The sequence below is a fragment of the Mirounga leonina genome, unplaced genomic scaffold (genome assembly GCF_011800145.1).
Source record: "Mirounga leonina isolate KUSES-001 unplaced genomic scaffold, KU_Mleo_1.0 Mir_53, whole genome shotgun sequence".
Taxonomy (NCBI): Eukaryota; Metazoa; Chordata; class Mammalia; order Carnivora; family Phocidae; genus Mirounga; species Mirounga leonina.
Window position 1 is genome coordinate 78,976,246 of NW_023270807.1, and position 14,829 is coordinate 78,991,074.

Genomic DNA, 14,829 nt, shown 5'->3' on the forward strand with positions numbered 1-14,829 from the left:
CATTTAGGTTGCTTCCAGTTTGGGTCTATTATGACAGTGCTGCAATAAACATTCTGTGTATCTCCCGGTGCACCTGTGCAGGGATTTCTCAGGGTTTGAATTGCTGGGTATGGGAAACTCCAACTTTACTGGATAACACATATTGTTTTCCAAAGTTATCGCACCAATTTACACTTCCACCATTAGCGTGTAAGAGTGCCATTGTTCTACATCCTTGTCAACACTTGGTATTAGATTTTTTTCACTTTTGCCACTTTGATGGGTATGAACAGAATCTTTTAAATTTTGTTTTATTTTTTAAGATTTTTTATTTATTTATTTGACACAGAGAGAGAGAAACAGCGAAAGAGGGAACACAAGCAGGGGGAGTGGGAGAGGGAGAAGCAGGCTTCCCTCCATGCAGGAAGCCCGATGCGGGGCTCGATCCTAGGACCCCGGCATCATGACCTGAGCCGAAGGCAGACGCCCAACGACTGAACCACCCAGGTGCCCCAGGATCTTTTAAATTTTAATTTGCATTTCCTAATCACAAAAGAAGTTGATACTCTTTTAAAAAAATTTACTGGTCACATATGTTTCTTCGGAGAAGTGCCAATTCCAGTCTTGCCTCATTCTCTCATTTATCCACTCAAGAGTCATTTGAGTTGCTCCTAGGTGCCAAGTACCGACATAACCTAGAGGATACAAAGAGGAAGGTGATACAGACGTTGCCTTCATGGAGCTCTTGGCTTACTACCACGTTAGTGCCCTCAGGCATCATACTAATTATCAAGACCAAAAAACAGCAAGAATTTTTGGCCACCAATGATATGACTATCACTTTATAAGGCAGAAGAAGTATATTTTATGAACTCTGACATCTAGGAATTTACAAAAACATAACTTACACAAAACTATAGCAAGTTATATAAACTACTATATATTATGTGATATATATTATAGAAATTCAGAGGATGTAATAAGCTGGTAAAAAAGCTAATCAAGTAGGTCCGTGGCTTAAATTTAAATTGCTTTCTTTTTATGTAACTAATGTAAAAATATTATTTTTCTATAGCCTACCTATTAAAGGAAGAAGATTAAAAACCAAGAATCATTTTTAAGTCAATAAAGTAATAATGATCAAATGGAGTTGTGGTAAAGATGATTTTTAAATAAATTAAAATCGCACTGAAGGAAAAAAAGACACTTTCACAAATCAACATGCTTATCCATAAATGCAAGTACACTGTGTTTGCTGTTGAACTTATTTCTTAACTAAAAGTTTTCCGCGGTGCCTGGGTGGTGCAGTTGGTCAAGCATCTGACTCTTGGTTTCAGCTCAGGTCATGATCTCAAGGTCCTGGGATAGAGCCTGGCTTTCAGCTGTGTTCAGCGTGGGGTCAGCTTGAAATTCTCTCTCTCCCTCCCCTTTTGTCCCTCCTGCTCTTGCTGTCTGTCTCTCTCTCTCAAACAAACAAATAAAAAGAATAAATGTTTTCCACATGTTTCTATGGAATCTGGTAACCCCCAAAACTACTACAGTTGACTTTTACTAAACTTGTCATGCATAGAATTCAATTATATTTTTAAAAGAGAACCTGCAATGTCATATAATTCCTCTTTACTTCTATGCAACACTCCCTATGAGCCATCCGATTTGTAAAGACTGCTTTAAAGAAGATGCCAATGTGGCACCAGAAAATTTGTTGTAGTGTGGGGAGTCTTAAAGAATATCAGATTTAGGTTGGGCAAATCAGGTTGGAATCCTGGTTCCCCCACATACTTGTGTGATTGCAGATAGGTTAAATAAACTTTCTGAGTCTGTTTCCAAAACAAGGATAATTGTTGTACAAATTGATTTGATTATCGTAGATAAAGTGCTTAGTTCAGTGTTCAGAATCTGAAAGAACTCATTAAGTTGTAGACATTATTCAAATTGACTCAGTGTAATTCTTTTTCCACTTCTTTCAGTGGAAATGTAGAGCTGTGGATCATAAAAAAATAGAATTACGAGGGCTGAACATGTATATGATTGTTTGCAAGTGAAGTCTTAGCAATCTACTTCTTGATTTAATTGATTAAGTAATCCATTAATACAGCACCAACTATAAAGTCCTCCCCTTCCTTCCTCTCCACCCTTGGTTCCTCTCCACCACCTTAATATTCAATTATGCATCACCCTAACCCTGGATATATGAGGATTTTGTGTTTAAATGAAATAACTTGACAAGTTCAGAAAAACGTTTTTGATAGGCAGCAAATAACCTTTGCTTTCATCTGTGCTGGTTAAATACTTTCTAGTCCTTCATCTTTAAGGAAACTCCTCATATGTGGGCTATTTCTGCAAACAGTCCTTCAGCATTTCCCCCTTTTTCTTTTTCTTTTTTTTTTTTTTAATTTTATTTATTTATTTGAGACAGAGAGAATGAGAGGGAGGAGGGTCAGGGGGAGAGGCAGACTCCCTGCCGAGCAGGGAGCCCGATGCGGGACTCCAGGATCATGACCTGAGCCGAAGGCAGTCGCCTAACCAACTGAGCCACCCAGGTGCCCCCCTTTTTCATAAGTACGGAGCTGAGCACAATATTCCGGCTCTACAGAGCAGCAGCTTTGTGCTGTGTGTAGGGAATGTGATAAAGTACTGCTGTGTCTAAATGACAATATTATTTAGGAAAAGTGTACTTATTTGACTAAAAATAGCCATAGTATAGGTGAAACAATAAGGATGACACCAAGACTAAAGAAAATAAAACGCCATTAAAAAATTAAGCAAACAAGAAAAATATCCGTTATGCTATTAATGGGTACACTGCAATTTCTATTTTTTTTTTTTAAGATTTTATTTATTTGAGAGAGAGAATAAGAGACAGAGAGCACAAGAGGGAGGAGGGTCAGAGGGAGAAGCAGACTCCCCGCCGAGCAGGGAGCCCAATGTGGGACTCCATCCCAGGACTCCAGGATCATGACCTGAGCCGAAGGCAGTCGCTTAACCAACTGAGCCACCCAGGCGCCCCTACACTGCAATTTCTAGACTCTTTCTTCTTTGGCTTCTTTGACCCTGACTTAGACTGACTCTTGTCCTTCAGACTTTCCTACTTTGTCCTCCTACAGTGGAAGTCAAGCCTGCAAACCTTGCCTCTTTATGCTGCACTCAATCTCTTAGGAAGCATTTCTACTCTTGGGCCTTCAGTTCTCACTTCAAAGCATAATCTCCTCCAAATCTATCATTATTAGTCAAAAATTTCACTCCATATGTACAGGATAAGTTCACTTGGATGACCTCTTCAAACCAAATCTTAATGTAACCCAGCTTCCTGCTTTACCACGCTCCCAATCAGCACCCTTTCCAAATTAACAGGCCATATTCAAAACCGTAATCGTGTTCTCCTTTGACTTTCTACACAACTGTGAGAGGCAGTTTTATTTGCCCCTTCACGTGCTGGGGGCCAAGGCTTTCTTCGCTCTACTTCTGGATATTTCTGTTGTAATTCTGTACAGAGGACCTGGTCGGCCCAGGGTAGGGGTGTTTGCTCTAACTTCTATGCTTTGCTTCTCCTTCCACAACGTTCTTGTTCAGTAAATCTAGTTTATTTAAGGTGACATGCACTGGAACAGGAAGTGTCCCCCATCTCCCCACTCACCACTCGCCTTACTGTCTTTCCTCTTTACCCACCTTCCTCTCTATCCAGGCCTCCCCTGCATGTCTCACAGGACCTCCACCTTTCACTTTGTTCCCTTCCAACTCTCCAGTCCCAATCTGGGTAAAGCGTCTTACCAGGTGCTCCAGCAGGAGGAACCCAATGTTTACATTCTCTTCGGTGCCAACAACCCGTAGGATGCTTTGAGGAACAGGAAAAGAACCTGCTGCTGCACCTGGGGGGAAAAGAAGGCGTATTTTAAATCCTAGATTAAATAACATTTAAAGACGAATTCAACTTTTATGAGTGAATAAAATAAATATGATTTTTAAAAAAAAGCAGGTAAGAATTCAAGATTTTTAGGAGGTAGGATAAAACATTTTCCCTGACCGGGAATCGAACCCGGGCCGCGGCGGTGAGAGCGCCGAATCCTAACCACTAGACCACCAGGGAAGCTGACTGCCGTGTTCCCTGAAGCTTATTTGCCACTTAAAAAAAAATCTCTACGTAGACCTGACCAGTAGAAAGAGAGTTTGTTGGTTCTAAGCCCCACCCACTTCGTTCCTGTTTTGAGTCGCAGTCTCCTAAACTGAGGCAAATTTTGGGCGCTCCCAGCCCAGCACCCAGGTGGCTCCTGTGGGGAAATCCTGGACCCTCCAAATCCAATCCTCTTCCGACTGCCCTGCTAGAAAAGACTAATTACGTAATTCGTTCTGATTATGTAACATAAATATCTATATCTATAGAAATGTTAGAGAGTACTGCCCGGAAGCTTGTCATTTGCTTTGTTATTTTTTTAATCATCTAGCTGCTCTTTCTAAATCTAACCTCTGTCTCTGACTCTTCCTCTCACGCAGATGTTAAGTCCCACTAAACCTTGTATTAAATCTAGATAGATTGTCACCGGCGGAGAGCATTGCACGTTGCAGAGCTGGGTGTGACACCGCACACGTCCCTGGCAGGCGGCGCAGGCTCTCTGTGGGTGATGAAGGGCCGCGTGGCCTTCTAGAACCCGATTATGTATCTATCGTGATGATTACTTATTGAGCCAGGCTAACGAAGCTGAGAGTTGTGGGTGACGTGCCTAGTGAAGCACTGCGGAGATCATCTGCACCCGGATCCGAGGAAACCCTTCAAACCCACTGCGTTTCCATTATGCTCGTATTTTGTAAGTGTTATTAACCGGGCAATCGCTTCACGTCTCCGCGTTCTGTGCGAGACACGGCCGGGAAATGATGCAATTACCAGAGGAGTAAGAAACCTTACCGCCCAGCCTCGATTCAGAAATCCTCGTGAAATAGGAGCAGAAGGCAACAGGATGTAACTGCGCTTTGAAGTGCCAACCGTTCCAGCAGAGCAAATGTAACCCAAGAGACCCAGCTCCGCTGCAGGATGGAAGGAGGCTTAAGTAAAACAGATATAAATTCGTAATGAACTTGGTCACAACCCCCGGCGCCACTGTGAGTTCCAGCGGTCATCCATCACCGTAGAATTTAGGTGAGCCTCTGCTTGAATATTGTTTCTTGTTTTCGGCAACCCAGAGACGGTTTAGATTATTGATAACATTTGTCTAAAATTGTTTAATAATATACAGGCAGGAAGATTAAACGGATTTTTAAAGACTGACAAAGATGGAAAAATCACGAGAAATTTCTAAACTTAATTATATTTTAGATAGGACTCATGTTTCTTTCCTCTATCAAGGAATTCTTAGGAAATCAGGTTCAGTAGGTGGAGCTCTTTCCTCTGAATTGCGGGTTACCAGGGCTAAGTAGCAAAGGATCTGGTTTTGAATACAAAGATAAAACAGATATTATTTTTAGAATAATTTCAAATTTTAATAGGCTTAGTCACAATATGCTACAAAAGGATAGAAAGGTACAGTAAACACCACCATCCCTCTCTTTTCCCCAGTCACTAATTTCTTCTTCCCAGAGGTAACCAGTGTTAACAGTTTCTTCTGTATCCTAGAAACAGTCTATGCATATACAACTAATATCTATTTCTCCTTTTTCCAGCTTTTTATCTTGAAAAATTCCAAACCTGCAGAAAATTCCAAGTGTAGGAAAATGAACACACATATACCCTTCATCTGAACCTGTGCTGTCCAATTTAGTAAGACCAGCCCATGTGACTATTGTGCATTGAAATGCAGCTAGCACAAACTTAGATGTTCTACAGTTGATGACTGCCTACTGGTTTTTTAAGCCTTAATATAGGGGAAAAAGTAAAATATCTCAATAATTTTTACATTGATTACATTTTTAAATTAGAAATATATTGGGTTGGGGCGCCTAGGTGGCTCATTCGGTTGAGCACGGGACTCTTGATTTCAGCTGAGTTCATGACCTCAGGGTGGTGAGATCCAGCCCTTTGCCCTGCTCCACACTAGGTGTGGAGTTGGCTTGGGATTCTCTTTCTCCCTCTCCCTGTGCCCCTCCACACCACTTAGGTGCATGCTCTCTTTCTAAAAAATTTTTTAAAAGAAACATATTGGGCTAAAATATTATTAAAATTTATTTCACTTTCTTTTCACTTTTTAAGGTAACCACTAGAATATTTAAAATTATATATGTGCCTTGCATTATATTTCTATTTTACAGTACCGAACTAGATTCACCAGTTGTTAATATTTTGCCATATTTGCTTTCTCTTCATCTTTCTTCTGAAGCATTTTGGGTTAGTTGCAGACATCATAATACTTTACCTTTAAATACTTTTCTCCTATATTTCCTAAGAACAAGCAAAACAATTATCACACTTAGGTAATTTAAATTTAATGCAATATTATTAATTATACAGTTAAAAATAAAATGTTTCAATTGTCATAATAACACTTCTTATACTTTTTCTTTTTACCCAGGATCTACTCAAGGATTATACAATGCATTTAGTTGTCATGTTTCTTTAGTCTCTTTCCTTTATTCTGGAACAATTCCCCGATTTTTTTTTTAACAATATTGATCTTTTTGAATAGTGAAAGACTGTTGTTTCAGAACTGAATTTATCAACTCAGATAAATATCTCTTTTGACAAGAAAAGAACCTTAAGTGATGTGTCCTTCTCAGTGCATTACATCAGAATGTGCATGATGCTAATGTATCACATTATCTCTCATGGCCAATGTTGTAGGCAGAATAATGGCCCCCATGGGGATGTCCCTGTCCTAATCTCCAGAACACACGAGTATGTTACTTCACATGGCAATAGGAACTTTGCAGATGTGATTAAGGATTTCAAGACACAGGAAATTATCCTGGATTATCTGAGTGGGCCCAAAATTATAACAAGGGTCTTTATAAGTGAAGGAGAGAAGCAGGAGAGTTAGTGTCCCAGTGATGTGATCCGAGGAAAACTCAACCTACCTTTGCTCGTTTTGAAGAAGGGGAAGGGGACCCTGAGCTGAGGAATCCAGGTGGCCTCTGGAAGCTGAAAAAGGCAAGGAAAGGGATTCTTCCCTAGAGCCTCCAGAAAGAAAACAGCCCTGCCAACACCCAGATTTTAGGCTAGTGAGACCCAAAGTCAGACTTCCGGATTACAGAACTGTAAGATAATAAATTCGTGTTGTTTTTAAGCCATTAAGTTTGTGCTAATTTTTTACAGCAGCTATAGGAAACATATAGTAAATTCGAGCATTTGGTTAAGGTGTCCACCATACCTTGAGAATGTATGAATCTTCTGTTCCTCAGCAAACTTTCACCCACTGACAATCTTTGCTTGAATCAATTATTACCATGGTGATTGCAAGATGGTGTTATTTTAATTTTATCATTCTCATGTAAACAACTTCCCTTTCTCTCCTTTCTCTTTTTATTCTCTATTTAATTTTTAAATATAGTTTGGACTCATATTCTTTTTCTGTTTTTATTCAATGTGTAATAATCCACCACTGTCATTTTTCTTAGTAATTGTCCCAAATTTGGCCAGAGGGGTCCTTTTAAGTTGGCTCCTGTATTCTTTTGATATGTCTCCCTAATTTTTGAGCACTTCTTTACCTTCTGTTACAAGATAGTGTGGCACACCCTGTACTTTATAGATTGACTTAGAGAGAATTAAGATCTTTATGCCTATATCTTTTTTTTCATTTCTTTGTTTTATTTTTACACAAAGAGGGACATACTCTACATACTTTTTCTAATTTTTTAAAATTAATATCTTTTAAAGGATGTCCATTCTTTACATAAAAAGTTTTCTCATTACTTTTGATAAGTACATAGTATTCCACTATTTAGGTATTTTATTAAAGCAGTTTCATATCAGTCACTTAGATTATTTCCAATCTTTTGCTTTTACCAAAGTACTAATATGAATAACTTGGCCCAACATAACTTAGCATTTAGTTTTTACAAATTTGCTCCAAAATGACTCAACTTATAGAGTGCCAATTTCTAATTTGAAAATATTGTTATACATTGGAAGAAAATTCATTGCATCCAATTCAAATTCACTTATAATTTATTGATAGTTTTATTTTTCAATTTGATTTCAGTCTGACTCAGCTATTCTTTTGTTCATTAATTTGTTCATTTATTAAACAAATATTTATTGACTAATATATGTCAAGGACTATATTAGGCACCAAAGACATCAAGATGAACAAAATGGAGTCCTGACCTTGAAGTTTAGTCTGGTGGGGTTCAAGTAAGTAAGGAACAACAGTAAAATAGTGGATATTAAGAGACATGTAGGACTATACTTTAACATATTTATTTAATAGATTAAAATGTGCCACTCATCATGCATACTTTACTGATGGGAATATAAAATGGTACAGCTATTCTGGAAAATAATTTGGCTGTTTGTTATAAAACTAAACATGCACTTACCATCTGACCCATCACTTGTACTCTTGAGAACTTACCCCAGAGGATTGAAAACTTACGTTCACACAAAATCTGTCCACAAATGTTTACAGCAGCTTTTTTATAACAGCCCCAAACTGGAAACCACAGAAATATCCTTCAGGGGGTGAATGCTTAAACTGTGGTATATCCATACCATGGAATATTTATCAAAAAAGGGAACAAACCATTGATCCACATAACAACTTGGATGGATCCCAAGGGACTATGAAAAAGCCAATCCAAAAGGTTATACAGTATGATTCCCTTTGTATAGCATTTTTTAAATTATAGAAATGAGAAGGAATTTGTGATTTGCAGGAATTAGAGATGTGGTGGGGAGGAAGATGGATGCAACTATAATGGGGCAGGTCATGGGAGCTTTATGGTAATAGAACAGTCCTGTGTCTTATTGGGGTGGTAGTAGAATAATCTGTACAGATGATAAAATTGTATAGGACACACAAATACTTAAAAAAGAGTGTATGTAAAACTGATGAAATATAACTAAGCTTGAAAGAGCATACCAATGTCATTTTTCTGGTTTTGATATTAGTGGAGTTACCCAAAATGTTACCATGGGGACAACTGGGGCAGTGGGGGTGGGGGGACCTGAGACTTCCCTATATATATATTTTTGCAACTTTTTGTGGATCTATAATTATGTCCTTTGAAAAAAACCCTTTTCAGCTTATTGCACTGTAAATTTCTTTCATCTAATAAATCCAAGCAACAACTACCAGTTCAGTTTAGGGGTTCATTTCAGAATTTTAAATTATATCTTAGCTACAGTGTCTTTGTACCTGCTTATTTGACTAAGTTTTCCAGAAAATTTAGAAAATATGTAATGAATTCTCAAGCTACTGAACAGACTTTTCAGCAGAAATAAAACAGTGGAAACTCTCCAAGAACAGGGAACTTTTCAATGAACTGTGAATAATAAAAGAAAAGGACAAATTTATTGGGCTTAATCTAAATAATCAGCCATTAGTTCTACGTGTTGACTGGCACGCAGACAGCAATCTGTTTCTATAGACGTCAGTATTTCTTTCTCAATACACTCCGGCAGCCTCCTCCTTTCTGATGACAAGGAGATTTCTACCTCCTCCTCAGACTTTATAACTAACTGAGAGAAGCACTAACCCTAGGCCCATCCACAAAAGGACCTATTTACATTTTTCTCAGAATTCAAGGGTTATCTATAATGTGCTGGCTCAATGATAGCAGCTGTAAAAATGAACCACTATTAAATAGTGAACTCAATTCTGTCAGGTCCTCAATTCTTTAGGTCCAAGATGGCTACCCACAAGCCTCCATAGATGTCATTAGCATTTACCTGCCATGGAACTCCTGTGTCTCAACCAACCTAAGTCAGGCGTGTGAAAGATGTTTCTGTGCTAGGAAGAGAAGGATAGGTTTAACCACTGAAGAGTGAACTTTCTTGGTGCCCACAGATTAAACTCATCACCCAATACACAAATCTCCTCTCCAACACCTTTACAGAGAAAACTTCTTTCCACAGGAGTTTCAGTTCTTTCAGTGGTTGTGAGCTCATTGCTTATCCAAGGAGCCTCTTTCATTCTGGCAAAGTATTAGAGCAGTATGTGCTGATGTTCTTGGAATTCCAGTTCAAGGGAAGATAACCAGTGAGTGTTGTGCTTAAAAACAGACACACTAGGGGCACCTCTGGTAGCTCAGTTGGTTGAGCATCTGACTCTTGATTTTGCTGAGGTCACGTTCTCAGGGTCCTAAGATCCAGCCCCACCTTGGGCTCAGCATGGGTTCTGCTTAAGATTCTCTCCCTCTCCCTCTGCTCCTCCCCACACTCCCTACTTCAGGCATATACTCTTCCTCCCTAAAAAAAACAAAAAAAGCACACTAGCCACACTTCATTACAAAATTATCTTTATTTTTTTGTTTTTCCTTTTAATTTTTTTATTTAAATTCAATTAATTAACATATAATGTCTTATTTGTTTCAGGGGTACAGGTCTGTGATTCCTCAGTCTTATATAATACCCAGTGCTCATTACAACACATACCCTCCCCAATGTCCGTCACACAGTTACCCTATCCCTCCACCCCTCTCCCTACAAAATTATCTTTAGATAGTTATGTAAGAAAAATATGCACACGTTTGCAACAACAGTCACTATTGTTTGGTGGTGTTTCCCAAAGCCTCAGCCGACTCTGGGCTGAGCCTGGAGCCCCAGGCAGAGCTCGATCTCACAACCTTGGGGTCATGACCTGAGCTGAAATCAAGAGTCCAAGGCTTAACTGACTGAGCCACTCAGGCACCCAAGGGGTACAAATTTTTCTTTCTTTCTTTCTTTTTTTTTTTTAAGATTTTATTTATTTATTTGACGGAGAGAGACACAGCCAGAGAGGGAACACAAGCAGGGGGAGCGGGAGAGGGAGAAGCAGGCTTCCTGCCGAGCAGTGAGCCCGACATGGGGCTCGATCCCAGGACCCCAGGATCATGACCCGAGCCACCCAGGCGCCCCCCAAGGGATACAACTTTTAAGAAAGAAAACTTTTACTACATTAATGTATATTATAAGAGTAATAGCTAACTTTTCTTGAAGGTCCTATTCTAGACTTTAGTCTAAGCATCATTCATGGATTACCTCATTTAATCCCTATATCCATCCCGTGAAGTTGATACTATTTTCATCCCCCTTTTACAGATAAAGCAACAGAAGTTAAGCAACACATCCTAGGTCAGCACAGGGAGAACTATAGTTTGAGGTCAAAGCCTGAATTCTTAGAGATTGCCATGTTCTCAAGAAGTACACGTTCTAATGAGGTTCGATCTTTAGTGTACTAAGATTTCCCAAATTATTTTATGTATTTCATCTTATCTCCCAATTAAAATTTCACCTTGTATTTAGAGTGGCGCTGTCCAGAATAATTTTTTTGTAATAATGGAAATGTTCTATTCTATACAAAAGAGTAGTCACTAGCCATGTGTGGTTCTTCAGCACTTGAAGTGTGGCTAGTGGAATGAAAAAATACATTTTTAATTTAAATTTAAGTGGCCACATGTGGCTACTGTTGGACAGCACACATCTAGCACACTAGAGGATAAGGAAATGATTTTGTTTCTTCTGATTTCTCCAGAAGGACAGAGCTTGGGCAAATCAATAAATGCTACATTAATGAGAAGGAACTAGTGACAAATCTTTAAGAGGGGATTTTCTCTCCCTCTAAGCTGGGGAGCAGAAATCTCTATACCAGGACTTCCACTGTAATGTTATAATAAGCATATGATACAGTATGCAGTCCTAGAGGAGTTCCTGAAGATAGGAAAGAGGATCCTTAAGTTACCTTCAGTGTTTTTGAAAGGCTGGCAAACATTTTATAGATTGATGCTTACTACTTTTAAAATACATACTCAGTTCTGCCTTTGTCTAATAAAAAAGATCACTAGTTTCTTGCCAAAACATGGGGTCTATTTAAAGAAAAACAGAAGGGGACTCTTGGTGGCAAAAGGATGGAAACAGTCAAGAATTGCAACTCAATGAGCATTTCTACAAATGTCCTATAAACTGCATTCTAAGGCAGGCTTCTTTATAAGCATTGTTAGAGTAAGCAACTGCTAAATTCTCTTTAAGTGGCTTCGTTCTGTCATTTTTGTATCACATATATACCTAAACATTTCTATAACTGAGTTATTCTGAATTTGGAGGCAACATATCATGAATAATAAAAGGTATCTTTTGAATATAAACTGGAGCTCTAGGTCAGAGTCCTCAAAGTGGCCAAGTCATGTGCCACTGTTTCCTGACTCCTAAGCAGTTCAGGTCTTACCTTGCTCCACATGGAACTCCTCTCAAGAAGTCTTAGCGATTTTATCAGTTTGTACTGCTATGGAACATGTCTTATCTTTGCCCATTTTAAAAAAGTAACCTTAGATTTCAAAATCATAAAAGCACTCATCAAACAAGTGTGAGAATGGCTCAACTGATTTCTCTGGAGATCCCAATCAATCTTTTGATTCAATAAAATCAGCTCTTTGTATTTTAAGAGTCTAATTTTCCCTTGAAAATAATTTGCAAATAACAAAATGCCTAAAGATGTAAACCGGAGGTCCAATTTTACATATGTTCAGTACAGAATTGGGCAATTATTCCATACTTTGCAAAATCGTATAATATGACCACTTGTAACTGAAATCCCAAAGCCCATAAGCAGCCTCAGCAACCCAGAGGAGGCTGCTATCTCGTGCGTCTGTGTGTATGGCCTCTGACATACCAGTGTTATCAGACCAGCCGCAGACTGTGCCTTGACTTTTTTTTTTCTTTTTCTTTTTCTCTGTGTGTAAGGGTAAACCTCAAGGCCAAATCCTCCTAGTCATCTTGCAGTGCTGGTCATGGGACCATAGAGGAAACAGCTCCCAAGAGGGGATGGGAAGCTCACCAGCACTGCCCCGTTGCTGATGCAAATCCTCCCAACCAAGGCTCTCTCGGGCCTCTGCCAATAGCCGGCCCGGAGAACCCAATTGCTACGTCCCTACTGCTGTACTGATTGCAAATTGGCAGCATCCGGGATGCTGTACCAGGGTCGGGAGCGGGAGGGGGAGGAGATGGTGGGCCCCTTTGCGAAACGTAACGCCGGAAAGGACGGAAGGATGAATTTATTGTGGCCAGTGGTCCCTAAGCTGGAAGGAAACTCAAGGCTTTAAGACTCGGGGAGACGCTTTATAACTCCAGCTCTGCTCTCAAAGCCTCACTTCCCACGAAGAGTGGTGGCCACGTCGGGCCAGCTGTAGGGGACGCGGCCCGGGGCGAGGTAAGAAGACCCTCCCAGGCTCCACCGCCCAGCGTCCGGCCGCCCGGGTAGCAGCGAGCTCCCTCTCGGACGCGTCACAATGGGCTGAGGCCTGCGGCGGCCGCGCGCGCAGCTCTCCGGGGCGGAGCCGCCCGGCCGGGGCTGGGACTGCGCCGGGACAGCCTAGGCTGCAGCAGCCGGGGGTAGCGGGGGTGCCCAGCCTTCCAGCTCGGAGGTCGCCGGGGCGGGGAAGATGCCGCAGCCCGAGCCGCCGAGCCCCGCCGCGGAGCTCCCCGGCCCCCGCCGCTGCGGAGGGGCGCAGAGCGTGGTGCGGGCCGGGCGGAGCTAGAGGCGGGCGTCTGCACCGCGTCGCGCCACCCGCAGTTCCCCGCCTCCGGCCGGGCCCGCGAGCCTGTCGCGGCCGATGCCCTGACCGCGGGCGCAGCTGCAGGGTTGGCAAGGTGCCGCGCTTGGGGAGAGGCGTGAGGAGTCCTGGCGGCGCCCGAGTCCACCAGCTCCGGACGCCCGTCCCCGGGGGCACGCGCCTCGGCGCTCCTCCCTCCCGCCCCTGCTCCTCCTCGCCGCACGAACCTCCCCCGACCCCTCCTTCCACCCACCCTGGAGGATGCGCTCCCCCGCGCCGAGCAGCAGAGGCCACCGCTCCCAGAAATGCATGCGCCGGATCCCCTTCTCCCGGACCCGAGGAGCCTGCGCCCCCGCCCTGTAGGTAGGTGGGTGAGGCGGGGGCCAGCCCTCGCTGCCGGCCGCAGCTGATGCTGCCGCTGGGGAGAGGCGGGGGTCCGGGGCCAGGACCGGCCAAACTTGCCTCCCGCCCGGGCTCGGCACAGCGCTCGGAGGTGTGCTAATGGCGCTGGGCGCAGACCCTGTTAACCTGACAACCTCTTCTGGAGCTCGGGAGGCCGAGCGGTGGCGAAGGAGAGCTTGACCCTTCCCCGCCCACCCCCCTCCCGGCCCGGTGGGCTGCGCGCGGCGGCGGGGGTGGGGAGGACCGGTGGGCTAGTGGCTAATTTGGGGGCCGGGGAGGGGGGAGGAATACCGTTGGATTTTCAGCCGCTCAGGTAGAAATATGTCACCGTAATGTTTCGGCTGAATGAGCAGATGCGTTCTTCCTGTTTTAGCTAAACGTGTAGCCACGCAAAGCGTTATTTTAGCAGCACGTAGAAGTCTCCGGGGATTTTTTGTATATTTCGGAACTGGCTGTGTAGTGAATACAATTAATGGTTCAGTCCCTCACAGTCAACATTTTAGGGCCAATTAGGGAAGGTCCTTCTAGAAGTCAAATTTTTCCGGAGGTAGATGAGGCTGGGGTATTCTCGTGTTGCCTACTCAGGAACCTCCTGCTTTCGTGCAGGGATGTGTTTTAAGAGTGGCAAGTTTGACACAGGTGTCGGGAGTTGAGAATCTGCTGGAAGGATGCACCCATGCGGCCAGCAGAGGCAGCCTTGGGCGCAGCCTATTAGGTGTTAACTGTTTGTGTATTTGAGAAACTGGTTTATGAATTCTTTCTTTTCCCCAAGCGTGAAGTTCATACATCAGGGCTTTGGGCAAGATTATCTCTTCACGGGCTATCTTTTTTTAAATTTTA

General features: G+C 42.2%; 1 protein-coding gene, 1 long non-coding RNA gene and 1 other non-coding gene across 6 annotated transcripts in view; 1 reads left to right on the forward strand and 2 right to left on the reverse strand.

Moving 5' to 3' along the window:
* Positions 1–497: 497 nt before the first annotated feature.
* Positions 498–4,082, reverse strand: LOC118000699. Its single transcript, XR_004676525.1, has 3 exons — positions 4,004–4,082; positions 3,751–3,848; positions 498–674 (listed from the first exon to the last, which is right to left on the reverse strand). It is a non-coding gene; the product is annotated as an uncharacterized LOC118000699 (long non-coding RNA).
* Positions 3,995–4,066, reverse strand: TRNAE-CUC. Its single transcript has one exon. It is a non-coding gene; the product is annotated as a tRNA-Glu (tRNA).
* A 406-nt stretch (positions 4,083–4,488) lies between the features above and the next one.
* NCOA7 (nuclear receptor coactivator 7) overlaps positions 4,489–14,829 on the forward strand; it is a 156,151-nt gene continuing 145,810 nt past the window's right edge. Inside the window, exon 1 of one of the 4 annotated variants that reach the window (XM_034990526.1) lies at positions 4,489–5,110. The gene's annotated coding sequence lies outside the window, so the exon portion shown is untranslated. Of the gene's footprint in view, positions 5,111–12,958; positions 13,245–13,459; positions 13,951–14,829 lie in introns of those variants that run through there. The other 3 variants (XM_034990527.1, XM_034990532.1, XM_034990525.1) reach the window with 3 other exon arrangements.